Source organism: Mauremys reevesii, linkage group 4, assembly GCF_016161935.1.
Source record: "Mauremys reevesii isolate NIE-2019 linkage group 4, ASM1616193v1, whole genome shotgun sequence".
NCBI lineage: Eukaryota > Metazoa > Chordata > Testudines > Geoemydidae > Mauremys > Mauremys reevesii.
This window is the reverse complement of record NC_052626.1, coordinates 55,160,487-55,175,489: the sequence shown is the minus strand read 5'-3', so window position 1 is coordinate 55,175,489 and position 15,003 is coordinate 55,160,487. Positions and strand designations below refer to the sequence as shown.

General features: G+C 38.4%; 1 long non-coding RNA gene across 2 annotated transcripts in view; it reads left to right on the top strand.

Annotated features, from left to right (window-relative positions):
* Positions 1 to 5,248: 5,248 nt before the first annotated feature.
* LOC120404453 overlaps positions 5,249 to 15,003 on the top strand; it is a 32,618-nt gene continuing 22,863 nt past the window's right edge. For both annotated transcript variants that reach the window (XR_005598003.1, XR_005598002.1), the window contains exons 1-3: positions 5,249 to 5,387; positions 12,607 to 12,676; positions 13,996 to 14,081. This is a non-coding gene — a long non-coding RNA (uncharacterized LOC120404453). The remainder of the gene's footprint in view (positions 5,388 to 12,606; positions 12,677 to 13,995; positions 14,082 to 15,003) is intronic.

Genomic DNA, 15,003 nt, shown 5'->3' with positions numbered 1-15,003 from the left:
TTTCTCTTTGTCTCTTTGTTTTGTTGTGACTCCCGATGGGAGCTCCTTGAAAAACTTATCTAAAAACAAAACAAAATCACAGCAACACAGGCTATCTGTAATCTGGCTGTGACTGTGAAAAATGAGAGTGATGAGTGAATGTTTGTTTGACACAGAAACAGCATTGGAGGCAGGCTGTTTGCAATTAAGACCAAAAGGTTTTTTGAATTTTTTGTGATTTTTCAATCCTGAAGCAAAAAAACTTCTCCAAAATCCTCTCTCTCTCTCTCCTCTCCACCTCCTCCCACAGGACACAGGGAGAGAGGTGAGTGAGTGGAGGGAGGGAGGCTGTTTGCAATAAGGCTAAGAGGAGTTAAGACTAACTTTTTTTGATTTTTTAATTTTTTTTAAACTTTCAAACTGGCAAACAAACACTCTCTCTCTCTCTCCTCTCTCCTCTCCCTCCTCCCACCCTCCACCCCCTCCACCACCAAGCACGTTGTTGCCACTTGTTGTGTTGCCTGTTGAATGCTCATAATGCCAGCCTCAGTGCACAGTGCTGCTGCAATGTAATGTGGCCACACACTAGCGCTGGTAGCTGTGAGTGTGGCCACACACCAGCGCTGCTCCTACACAGCTGGATGACCAGCGCTGCAAACTACCAGCGCTGCAAACCGTAAGTGTAGCCAAGCCCTAGGAGCCCACCAAAAGTATCCCACAGATTGATTTTCTTTGTCCTTGGAACAGGCAAGTCCGGTGGACAGTCAGGTTTTCCCACACTGCATCACAAACTAAGGGCTAGAGCAGCCACATTTTGGAAGGGCCCTAGAAAGTCCAGAATATGGGTGGTTGGACTCAGGCCCACATAATGCAGTGTAGACACTGAAGATGCAGGTTGGGACTTAGGCTTTAACAATTCCTAACCTGGAGTTACAAATCAGTGCAGATGCTCAAGCCCTAGGTTTTCAAACCCAAGTACCTCAAGTTCTACTAACCCTGGATTTATATTGCAGCTTAGACATACCCTAAAATTCTTAGAAGGAGCAGCTCCCAAATTGTCAGACTAATATTTGTCCCCTGATGACGAAGCTGTAACCCCAACTGTTAGCCAAACAGGCATGGAAAAAGATGTGCTGTTTGACTTGATCTCACAATAATAATAATTAATTAATTTGAACTCTCCAGGTGGTGAACAATTGGTTTTTTTTCATTTTTCTTAATAGTATTGCCATATAAAAAACAATATTTTTATTAAGCCTTTCTACTCCATCATGGTTTTATGTCTACACAGGGTACTTCATTAGTCGTGTTTTTCAAAGTCCTTTTTCTATCAGCTATTTATTTCAATGCCACTCACTGATTAATCCTAAATATGTAATTAAAATTACAGCCAGGGTCCAACTTAATCCTATAAATGCCAAGAAAGTCAGGGTTAAAGCTACTACTCTGTCCTCAATTCACCTTGTGGCGTTATGGTATTAAGGAGGCTCAGAACTGCTTGTGACTTTGTGCAGAACATTTCCATATTGTGGGACAAATCTTTCTCTTTCCTCTTTATTCCCTTCCCCATTTAATTGAATCCCTGTTGACTTAAAATGCTAAAAATCATCAATCTTGTCATTAAAGGGCTCGTTTTCAAAGGGGTACCAGGGAGTTAGCTATACAGAAGCTAAATCTTTAACATTTTGGACCTCATTTTTGATACATAGGGTTGTGCACGCATATTTGCATGTGCAACAGATATTTTGTGGACATAGGTGGTCATTTCAGTGTGCAAATACTTGATACTCTATGCAGGTTTGTAGCTTGATTATGCCTTGTAGGCATAGTCCCTCACTGTGTGATGCAGAGCCACACTGCCTGTGCAGGAACACCAAGGGCAGTATACTTCCTAGGCCTCCTGTTGCTACATCCCTATGTAAGGTGCAATTTACTTCCCATACTGAGAGCATAAGGGGGGTGGAGTCGGGGAGGCTGACTCATGGCATTGCTTCTCCTTCCATCCCTTAATCTGTTCACCAACTGTTATTGGAGCAGAGCACTGCAGGTGTGCCTGGTTCTTGTTTGGCCTACCTGTGCATCAGAATAGGGCTAGGATGAATCTGGCCCAGAGTCTGAAAGCATGTTTCTGATGCTGAAAGTCAGACCCTCAGTGAATTAAGGACCCATTTCCAGTCACAAACACAAAATGTGCACCCACAAAAACATGCCTCTGCTCCCACAAATTGGATAACTATGTGTCTATATGCCTGTTGGTGAGCACAACCATGCAGTTTGTGTGTCTGACACACGAATGCAGGTGTCTTTCAGGTGCAATGAGTGCACATGTACTTTTTTGCAAGGGTAAAAAGCACCTGCTTTTGTACATTGTGTCTGGGTCTGTGCCAAAAATCTTCAGTTGAGACCTGATTCAATGCATATGTTGAACATCAAATATTCATTACATAATTTCTTTTTATTTGATAGTTTTCCAGAAACATGTGTGTGTAGAACTTTATTTCACGTCATTTAAGGCCACAGTTCTACGCCTTCTGACACATGAAGGAGGTAAGTGTAAATAATAGTGGCAGATCTACTGAAGAAGTGAAATGGCAGAGGAAAAGAAAGAGGAGATGGAACCATCAGAAATTTCCCTTAATAAAACACAAGATTCACCAGAGCTTTAGCGGTAGCACCCCAAAAATCAAGGAAGTAAGTCAAGTAAGCACCCTTGAAAATATTATTATTCAGAGCTAAAACATGCTTTTAATGACATATTCTTCTGAATCCTGTATCACTGAAGGCCTGATCCTGCTGGTTGCATCTCCTAAGAGATGCTGGGCATCCTGAACTTCCTCTGAAGTCAGTCTGTCGGTCACCTATTTAGGCATTTCTCATGTGCCTACACTCGTCATAGTACCTACACATTAAGGACAGCAGTTAGTGAAGGTCATTTGTTGTCTTGTAATGGAGTATTTGCTCCAGTCCTCCCTTGAATAGGTCATGTTTCTGTGGATCATTGAGGAGACGATATCTTAGGAGAAAAAGCTCATCAACTACGTCGTAGCCATACCGAAGCCTTTAAATCAGTAAAATGCATCCCCAAAAGAGTTGGAGAGCCAAGTTGTCACCAAATGGAGTTGACATCCTGACATTGCTTTGTGTTCCTAGTATCATTTTCATTCATCAATATAAATTAGTAAATAAATACTTTTTTTGCAGTGTTGTTGTAGCTGTGTTGGTCCCAGGATAGGAGAGAGACTAGATGGGCGAGGTAATATTTTTGTAGATGTTGGTCCAATAAAAGATATTGCCTCACCTACCTTGCTTTTCTAAATAATTAATAATAATTTAGCAGTAAAAACATGAACTAATCCTCCCAACATCCTCTGAGGAAGTAAGGGTAACAATTGCCTTCTAGAGTCATGGGAATTGAGCCAGAGTTCAAAAAGGTCATAAAGCCATCAATTATAATACCAGCCCTAAATGGCAACTGCAAGCTAGTAGAGCCAATGAAGAAAAACAAATAGAGGCAACTGGGATGGAAGTCAAGGCAGACAATCAGATGAGGGGATTATTCCACCTCTAATTGGACATCTGTCCATAACTACTCTCTCTGATCACATGGACCCATCTGATTATCAAAACAGTTCCTTCTATAGTGGCCTGTTCAGCTTCTGTGATGCATCTTCCAGCTGACGCCTTTGCCTCTGGCATCAGATTGATGTTGTTGTTGTTATTATTATATATTAGTTGTCTTACCATAGAGGCGCACACACAGGAGTGCTGGTTAGAGACTGGTCTTTATTTCCAAGCTCCAGTCACCTAACATGGGTTAGGGTTATCAAAGATTATATTCTTGCCAAAAAGCAGGAGTCAGTATGCACTGACTCCAGTGGTTACTTTACAGATCTGAAAACTGAGGCAGAAAGAAGTTAAGGGCATGATTTTCAGAAGTGTTGAATATCTACATCTCCCTTGACTTCAATGGGAGTTGTGGTCAGCACCTGTGAAAATCAGGCCTTATGAGCTTGGTCCTGCAAGTAAGCGCAGGCAGTAGGGCTGGGTGGGAAAAAGCTTTTCTGTCCTGCAAAACAATTGGATATATTGAAAAAGTCTCCCATCCCAAATCAAGACAAAGAGTCAAAATCTCAAAAATGTTCACAAACTGAAAATCCAAACTATTTTTCAGTTCAGGTCAATCAAAATGTTTCAATTTTAACCTTTTTTTTCTTCTTTTTCTAAACTTTTTTTGTCTAAATTTATTAAGAATTCAAAACAAAAAGTCATTTAGACTCAAAAGGCAAAAATACAAAAAAAATACCTTTCACATTGAAATAGGATGTTTCAATCATTTCAAAACTTTTTTTCCAAAACTGTTTTGAATCAGAAGATTTGTCAGAAATAACCGAGAAGTGAGCTTTAGCTCACGAAAGCTCATGCTGAAATAAATTTGTTAGTCTCTAAGGTGCCACAAGTACTCCTGGTTTTTTTCCTGTTTCATGAGCAGTTTTTTAATTAATCAGCACTTTTAGCAAAAAAAAAAATTTGATTCTTCAAAAAATTCCTGACCAGCATTAATGCTAAGTATTCTAGTTCAATTCATCAAAACATTTAAACACATGCTTAAAATTAAGCAGGTAAGTAGTGCCAATAATAGACATTGGGACTATTCAAATGCATAAAGTTAAGCACATACTTAAGTGTTTTCCTGGATCAGTCTACAGTACTCAGAAATCTATAGGAATGAGTCCTTGAGGGTGACTTGACTAAGGCCAAAGAGGGAATCAAAACAGCAGAAGCCTGATAAATTAGGATAACTCCCAGTCTATCTCCTCCCTGTTTCTTCCTCCTAAGAGAACACAGACTAATAGTTCCTGCTGTTTTCCCTCAGTACATGTTTCTTAAACAAAAAAATGGATTTACCTATTTTGCCTTATTTAAAATATCCCACTGGCTGGTCTTCCATGTCTCCTGTCTATTTGATGCAAGTGAAAACCATAAAATGAAGTTGAGTGAGTTTGGCACCTTTAGAAAGTGCAAGGAGGCACTCTTGAACAGCCAGAGGACAGTATGGCACTGCCATATTATATTTTGTCATTCCAATTTCAACAATAACAATACATATATTAATCACAGGCCGTTTTGACGTTTTGCGTGCAATTAGCATTTCACTACCCGTTCCCCCTCTGTTAGTGAGGAGTGGTTTGCTCCCATTGTGAATTCTTAATTGTGGTGCAAATATGGAGGGTTCTATGATTACACACTGGAAACCATGTGGTGGTTCAGTTGTTCGAAGCAGCTTGGGTTTCTTTGTTTGTTTGTTTGTTTTGTTCCTTGTAGTTCTGCTGTGTTAACTCATGGAAATTGCTCAGGGACAGATTTAAATCGAAACAGACAGTTTCCGTTTTTGCTCTGTAACTAGAATGGTAAGATTTGTTTTAAAATGTGCTGTTGCTGGAACGTAAGGCATGTTTGGAATGAGTGTTTACTTTTTGTACTTAGCATGGTGCCCTTTTGTTAAAATAGGAGGGTTTTCTGTGTAGCAAATCTCCCATGCGGTTGGATGAGTTTCTTTAAATCATGTATAATAATTATGGATTTTGCTATTTTATTCTTTTTTAAATATAGATGTGTGTGCCATTTGATACATGGCTTCAAATATTAACTACGTACTTACCAGTCATTTAAAATCCTCCGTGAATTGCCAGAGCACACATGTAAATGGTTCCTTGGATTATGCCTTAGCAACTTGAAAATGTTTGTATTTCTTCTGTATTGAGCATATTTTGTTTATCCAAGCAGACAAGCCCTTTATGGTTAATCCTACCCATTTCTGTGACTTGCCTATCCCTTGGGAATTCGGTGCATGGAAGCTATTTGTTCTGTTAATCGGGAGGTTCCTAAATTCTAATCCTCGGTAAAGTACTGGCTTGCTGTCTGATCTTGGCAAGTCACTTGACCCCCTTTTGCCTCAGTCAAACCAGCTGGAAAATCGGGTAAAAAGCAGGACTTAACTGAAAACCAGATGCTACATCTGAGATGAGATTTTCTTGAGAAATAATAAAGAAAATTGACAGGGACAGAAAAAGGAACATTTGGACAGAGCTCCTTTATAGACCGGTTTCAGAGTAGCAGCCGTGTTAGTCTGTAATTATAGCATGAGCTTTCGTGAGCTAAAGCTCACTTCTTCGGATGCTCATTTTTGGTGCCGTTTACATTTTCAGTAAAAAGATTCAGGAAAGTTCCTTGTTTGACAAAAGAATGTATATTGTAGGATGAATGGCTGATACAGCTTTTATGTGAGGATTATGGTTTAACTTATTTATAAGACCACATAACTTCCTCTATTGGGTAATTTACTATTTCATCGTGCTTGGTAAAGGAGGAATAAAATTAAAAAGGATAAACAAAGGGGTTGACATGGACACCACTTACGACTGAGCCAGCTATATATATCATGGACTAGATCAGTGGTTTTCAACCTATGGACTGTGGACCCCTAGCGGTGCATGGACTTTGGTCCGTGAAAGGTTGTCGTTACCATACCACAGTGGTTTTCAACCTGTGGTCTGTGGACCCCTGGAGGTCCGCAGACTACCTCTATGATTTCCAAAAGGGTCTCCACCTCCATTTGAAATTTTTAGGGGTCTGCAAATGAAAAAAGGTTGAAAACCACTGAGCTAGATCCTGCAGCAAAAAGGGAGCAAAAAGCAGCCAGCTCTCCCCCTCAGGATTTCCCCCAAAGTGTGGGAGTTCTTAGTGGGCATAGAGATGGTACAGCATGCTCCTGCTTCACTGCAGCCCGCAGCACAGAGAAAGCATCAGAGGAGGAGAGTATCAAGGGTGTGGCTGGAGAACATTGCACTCTGGCTATTTCCAGATGGCACACAGGATATGTTTACACCGCAATAAAATACCCTCAGCTGGCCCAGGTCAGCTGATTTGGGGTCACAGGGCTTGGGCTGTGGGGCTATAAAATTTCAGTGTACATGTTTGGGCTCGTGCAGGAGCCCAGGCTCTGACACCCCATGTGGGGGGGCAAGGAGGGGAGGAAGGTCCCAGAGCCCAGGCTCCAGCCCGAGCCCAAACATCTACACTGCAATTTTATAGTCCTGCAGCTGACCTGGGCCATCCACTGATGTTTTATTGCAGTGTAGACATACCCTAGGCTCGGGCTCTGACTCAGGCTTGAGTCCAACCCCCTTTCCATCCACACACAAATCAGTCTAACTGGACTCAGCAAGCACTCAGGACCCAGTCCTAGGACCCTGTTGGGGGTGTGGGTCAGAGCTTGAATCCCACTGAGAATCAAGTCCAAGCCCTATCATTGTGCAGTGTGGATGCAGGTCACAGAATAATCAGAATGTCTGTGTAGTGCAGTAGGGACTCGTTAGCAAGGCTGTGAGATCCAGGTCCAGCAATTGTAATCCCAGGTTTATAATGCAGTGTGGACACTCAGCCACTGGCTTAGAAACACTCAGTCAACAAACCCAGTGGGCTTAGTGTGCAGTGGAGACATACCCATAGTGCCTTGAGATCAGTAGCCAACCAGCATTGTTTAGAGCTTCCCAGAGATTGGGGCTGCAGTGGGACCTGGGGTAGAACTGGAGCCAAGATTATGGCACTGTAACTGGCTCTCTTGCAGCCTTGACCCTTGAGCTGTGGAAACTAGACACAACTGAGAATCTAGCCCCACAGGAGTAATTTATGAAGCTAGCCTGCATCTCTCAGATAAACCCAGATCTCATTGACTTTGGCAGTAGACATGAGCAAAAATGCTGATTTTTGACAACAGAACTGTTTTTAACAAAAGGGAACAAACGAAACTTTATGTTCGGTATAAAATGTAACACACACACACACACAAAAAGCAGGAAAAGGGGAGGGTACCAGAGCCTGGGCTCCAGCCAGAGCTCAAACATCTACAGCCCTACAGCCGAGCCCCACAAGTCCACTGTCACAGGCCAGCCATGGGTGTTTAATTGCAGTGTAGACATACCCTAAGAGAGTTTCCTTTGTGAATTTTTCTTTGTTTATTTTTGTTCATTTTGCCAATTCTGTGTTCTCCTGTTTAATTCTATTTTCTATTTTCAAAAGTGCGCAGAACACCCAACAGCTCTGACTGAGTTCAGTGGGAGCCATTAAGCACTCAGCATTTTTGAAAATCAGGCTACTTATTTAGGTGCCTAAATATGGACCTTGGGGCCTAACATTAGGCACTCATTTTTGAAAACTGTGTCCTTTGTGGTTCATTCGGATCTAAAACTCAAATAAACTCAAGTGGTGAAAGAGAAGCCGAAGTGAAGCCAGCATAAAAGGTCCACAAAATCCTTGAAAGCAGGAACTACCATATTTCACAAAGCTAATTAAACAGGAACCAGTCCTCTGAAACAAAGAAAAAAAATGGACATTTGGTAAAAGTGACCATGAGCGTCTCTAAACTTATTTTTCATAGATCTTCTTTTACAATCTCTTCTACTAGGCCCCTAATATTGGTGACAAATGTTTACATTCCTTTCTTACTAATTCTCTCTGACAAGAAGTTGGCAACCTTACTCATGAAAATCTGTTTTAGTGTTTTATGTCGGCCTCACCCTTAGGGAGAAAAAGTAGCAAGAGGTTTTTGTTTCTTGTGCCATAAAAATTATAGTGAGACAGTACTATTTTGATGCCATAAGCAAAAGCTTCCATTTTATTGCTAAACATGAAATGCATTTCAGCAACATTCTAATATTCATGCAGATTACTTTTCCATGCATTAAGTAATTTTCTTTACCAGGTAAATGAGAGATATGATATGGCTTTGAATAACATCACTTTTATTATCGCCTACGAAGATCTCAGAATTGGTTATTGGTTTCCCATATAGTCCCATTACATCAGTACTAAATAAAGTGTATTCCTATCACCCTTCAACAGCATCACAAAGTCATTAACATGTTTGCATTGCTCAAAGTATCGTTCAGGCATTTACAGCAAAACTTCGACGTGGCTTGGCTTCCCTGCAGGAGAGGCGGATTTCACCCACAGTGAGACATAAGTAGCTAGTCATCTGTTCATAGCTCAGTATATCATAAATAAAGTTCAGAAAATGGAATTTATGTCTTGTGGGAAATTTCAAATTTCAACATAGGATTAAAAGTCAAAATATTGAAAAATTCAATGGAATAAAAAATTAAATTTGAAAAATTTTTAATCTGAAATGTCTAAGTGAAAAATTTTGACATTTTTGGTCAAATCAAAATGTTTCTTTTCTAAATGTCGACATTCTCAACATTTTCAAAATTTCCAAGTTTCTAATCCTTATTACCCACTTCATTTCAAGTGGCCTCCTTCAACAGGCAATACCCCTTATGCCTAACGATCTATCCCAACTTGTATTTATCTCTAACACTTTGATTTCCTTCCCCAGACCTAAAGAGCTCTGTGTAAATTCAAAATCTTGTACCTTCTACAACAGAAGTTGGTCCAATGAAAGACATAACCTCACCGCACCTCTCTCTCATATCCTGGGACCAACATAGCTATAACAACACGGCAAACAAACTGTTAAAATGTTAGTTCAAAATAAAATGTTTCATTTAGAAGTTTCCTGACCCAAAAAAACCCAGAATATTTAATCAAAAGGAGCATTTTCATGCAAAAAAAAAATCTGTTACAACAAACTCCCAAATTTTGCTAGGAAAACATTTCACTTGAGAAACATCAACTAGCTCCAATCATGAGTAACATATTCTTAGGACATTGTTTATTGGAGGGCTTGGGAAGTAGTTTTCATCCAGCATTTCCTCTCTTGAGAGCTGGTTCCCCTCCAGAAACTCGCAAGCCACTCTCCAGTTTGCATTTTTACCAGTCTTTCCACAGCTGGATAATCTATGTACACAAAAACAAGCACTTCCATCTCACTTAAATGTTTCAAAATAGAGGCTATGATAAGTGTATATGCTTTAATATTCCAGTTGATTAAAAGTATTATACAGAGAGGAGTCATGCCATTCAACACTATGCTGTTTTCACTTTTCTCCTCCCCTCATTCTTCCACTACACTGCTAGTGGCTCTTACATGCTATTCAAAGATTTGTCCAATGTTAGTTAATGCATGTATTTTCCCAGTGGGTTCTTGGGCCATATGTTCCCATGGGTTTTCAGTATTTTCCTTTCCTCTACTTTACTTATTTTTATCATCTCCCACCTCTTAGCCAATATTACTAAACTCAGAAAAGGAGGAGAAACTATAAGCTTAAAAATGTTGGCATGAAAGCTTTTTCTTTCTATTTTCTGTGTGATGCTTGTGAAATGTTTCATTTTTGTTAACCAGATCCCAGGGCCCAATCCTGCACTCCTAACTCATGCAACTCATGCACTCCTAACTCATGCCAATGATGACTTCAATGATAGAAGAAGAAAAATAATAAAAGACCCTTTGTCTTTTGTATCTATTACTGTTTACTTTAGATTTCATTTCTGATACTCTGGTTGCCTGCTTAACTACCAATTACATGTGTGACAATGAGCAAAATAAAGTAGGATTCAGGTGAAAGTCCCAGTTCTGTGAAATGTGGAGCATCCTCAACTCCCATTGTCTTCAAATATGAGCTAAGGGTGTTTGACCTCTTCTCAGGTCAGGCTCTCAGAAATGAACCAAAAGTTGAACTTTAATATTCAGCTTCCCTATCCTTATTGTAATGTGACAATAAACTAAGGATCTTTCTAATCAAATTTACTTTTCACCTGTGGCCAAATTTAAAAAACTTTTCCATGTGAAAAATGATTTTACACTTTTGTCTGGGTGCACACACAAAAAAGTGAAAAAGTTGTATGTTAGCAGTTTTGATTTCTGTGTAAAAATATTATCAGAAATATCTATATTTTTTCTTCTATATCCAACCAGGTTCCCTTTTCAAGTAAACAGCCTTCTTTCTCTTTTTTCTCTCCCTTTCTTGATCAAATATATGGTATGTCAGTGCAAGGAAACTACCACTGTCTATTTACAATTGCGTTCTTCCATGTGCCTCTAGCACTGTCTCAGAGAACTGAAGGAGTTCAGGATCTTGTTCTGTCTCCATTCTTTTTCAGTTGTATTTCTATTTAATATCTCATTGCCTGATAAAAAAATATATATATTTTTGTACTAGTAGTTCATCTCCTGTATGAAGGATGGAAGCTTCATCTAGGAAAGATAGATTAATAGCTACTTCACACAGGTTTTGTAAGGCTTAATTCTTGAAGGCCTGCTATGGTGCTCATTGAAGTCAATGGAAAAACTCCCTTTGACTTCAAAGACCATTGAATCAGGCCCTTATGGTATGCAAAGATTTTCAAGATTTCCAGATAGATGGTTTGATATAATTGTGAAGTAAAAATTTTACTAATTTTTTTTATTATTACTATTATTATTATTTTAATTATCTTTTAAAAATGGAACTAGCTTCTCATCATTCATATAAGTAAAGACTTGGACCATGTCTACACTACCACTTATGTCGACAACATTGATGTAGCTCAGGAGTGTGAAAAAACACAGCCCTGAGCAACATAAGGTTTGTCCTTATAAGTGGCAGTGTGCACCGCGCTATGTTGGCAGGAGACCGCCGCTCGTTGCGATGAGGTTTAATTATGTCGACGGCAGAGCTTTCTCCCGTCGACATTGAGCAGCTACACAAGAGATCTTACAGCGGCACAGCTGCGTCAGTACAGCTGTGCCAGTACAGCTGTGCTAGTGTAGACATAGCCTTAGAAAGGATGCTACCTTTTCATCTGAAGTGTGTTTTGGGACAAGCTGCGGAGGATGTAGAAGCAACAGCTTTGTGAATATGAGCATGATTAGACTGCAGTGTTGCAGTTAGCATATTCCTGGCTCTTTCACTATGAGGGAAGTACCATGTAAATTGTTCTGTCTGGAGAAGCTCTTACAATCAACTGGGCGGGGAGGGGAGAAGGAGGAGGAGGAGGGAGGGTAGACTGTCTTTGCATGAATCCAAGCTCAGTAGTGCAGTCAATCAAACCACACCTAAATACCAGGAGGTGACTGAAAGGTTGGTGTGGTTTTTTTTTTTATTTTTGGCTGTTGTATATTGTGCAAACTACGGGCCGGATTCTGACCACAGAACCACTGGTGTAAATCGAGAATAACTCCACTGAAATCATAGAAATATTCCAGGATTACACCAATACATGTACAACCAGAATCTAACCCTGTATGTCCATATGGCCAAGTAGGAAAAAATGCAAAAATGATTTATGCAAGTATAAGTGAAATATTGACAAGCACAATCTACTTTGCATACTTTTTCATTAGTATTTACAACTATTTAAAGATAGCTACTAGTGTTGTCAAAGCAAATTAACGTGTTCTTTGAAAATCTATCTTCTTTTTCTTAGGTGCATACTGTACATCCTCACACATTTTTACCACTGATGACTTGACACGGTTTTATCTCTATGAACAACAAAGCCATGTATAATTCCATGCAATTGTCTTTTAAGGTATAAAGGAAAACAAAACTAATTTACAACACAAATATATTAGGTTTTTATGTAAAGAGCATCACATATATTGATCAAAATGACTTTCTTTGCAATATTTGATGCTCAAAAGAGAGCTAATTGTGTTACATGTTATAAATGTATTTTATCCCATTCAAGCTGTGCCAAACAGGAAAGCTGACAAGGAAGCATCCTGCTAAGGTGTTACCTACCTTCAAGATATAATCAGGTAACAGCAGTAATATTATTCTAAAGGACTTTTTTTACAATACTGTAACAGTGACTTTGGACTATCATTATTAACCTTCATGTAGATTAAAAATACCATAAACATATATTTAGCATATTTTGTACCTCTCTGTTTCAAAATATATTTGCTAATGCTACACAATCTCACCACATAATGAGCCTGCTACTCATCTAATTCAAAAACCCGAACTAGGACAGTTAATCTAAACCACATCCATACACACTTATAAACACTACAGGATGAAAACAAAATTGTCGTGTATGCATACACTGTATATATATTCTGTAATAACCTCTTCCTAATCAGTTGTGTGCTTTATAAAACAATGTAAGAGAAATGACAATGCTGTCATTTGTATATTCTTCCACAGTTCTGTAATGGAAAGCTTTTTTTCCTTGCCAACTCATTCCTGACAATGTTAATGATTCACTATAAAGCAGCTTCTGTGCTATGATTTGTGACATTCAGACTGGTTAGATGGGAGGACTAGGCAGGTTTCTGGGGAGTGTTTTGGATGCAGAAATGCCTTGAAGATAGCACTTTATTATATTTAGGACAAGTATGACATCCCACTTCAAGGAAAAGGGCCCTATACATATTGAGAAGGGATTTCTCTGGTTTAAGTGGGGAGGAGAAGGTTAGTTTAAAAGAATGCCTCTGTGTTTTTTGAGACGACGTAAAGATAGGAGATACAGAAATGGAGGCAGGAGGCAGAAGGATTATGGATAATGGAAGAATTTAGCCTGAGGGTATGTGCCTGCTTTGCCTATTCCTGTATAACTAGAATATTTATAATTCAAATACTTATCTTTAATAATTAAAAACCAAGGAATATTAAAGACAAAAGGTGGAGATATTATGTACACATATGTAGGCATCATGCATTAAATCCCTACAGTTGCAAAATATAGCAAGAGGTAGATTTAAGGGATGTTAAAAAAGTGAATATCTTAAAATGTCTTGGAAACAGAATTTCTAATTCACTCCAGTTCTGCCAGAAGTGATACCCCCTATTTCTTATTTCTACATATATAACTAGTCATGGGGAGAGCTACTAAAAATACACTGCATGTTGGTTTGACATGGGCACATCAACAATTAAAAAGTGGATACAAATATTTCAGATTTTCGCAATCTTAAAAGTTTTCCTCATGATTTATGAAAACATTGGATTTGCCAGAGCAATTTCATTTTGCTTTTACAGGACTCTTAGTTACATGGCTTTTGTAAACTGCTAGTTGCAATGGAATGTAATATTCTACCACATTCAGTAACACTCTCTGATCTGCATTCCACAGACTGCAAAGAAACAAAGAAAAACAGCCATTGCTCTGGATAGAGAAGAGTGTTTGAAAAGGGAAAGAGACCTCAAATGTCCCCCCAGGTATTATAAAGCTGTCAATTACAAGCAGGAAAACAATACAAAGGCTGCAACAAATAATTTATAAAGGGAAAATACTAACTGTATTGAAAATCACAAATAATGAAAAATAATATTTTAATCTATCTATTTAACTTTCAATTATTTTAAAGATTCAGCTCCAAATAAAAAAAATTAGGACAACATAACCAAAGCTGCAATTCAAAAACAAACAACATCTCAGAAACAAAAAGCTTAGTAGCCAAAATATGAGTAAATCAAGGATCCAAGTCAAATTATCCACTAAGTATAAGGTAGCTCAGTTTTTGAAGCATGTTGCCTTTATGAAAGTGAATTTATAGATGGCACATTAAACTGATGTTTGAAAATCAGAGGTGTTAATATTTACACCTTTATTCATTATGGCAAAGAAGAGATTAATGAAGAATTAAACATCCAAGTCTCTTTGCTTCTCCATCAAACAAAGTAATCCCCAGTTGAACATTAACTCAACCTGACAATAAAAAGAAGAAACTCCTCTCCTGTACACATAAGCTTTTAAAGAGATGCTACCAACTCTGATTACAATATTAACATGTGTATGCACAGATAAAAATACAACTAATGAATAAAATTATTGAATTAATTTCTGAAGCTTTAGGTATCTATATGTAATCTGAAAAAAATATTCTGAAGAAAGAGAAACAGTATGTTAAAATTATATAAATTGCTCTCCTAATACCTGCACGTTTAAAGTAAAGATAGCCCGAATTGTGCATTTTAATAGATACCTGGAATATTACAGATCAGATAAAGACCCATACTGGTAGCTTTTTATAAAAAAATAAATTCCAAATAGGTTGTTGTTGTTGTTGTTGTTATTATTATTATTATTATTATTATTTTATTATATTTAAAATAATCAGACATTTTCAGAAAATAAGAT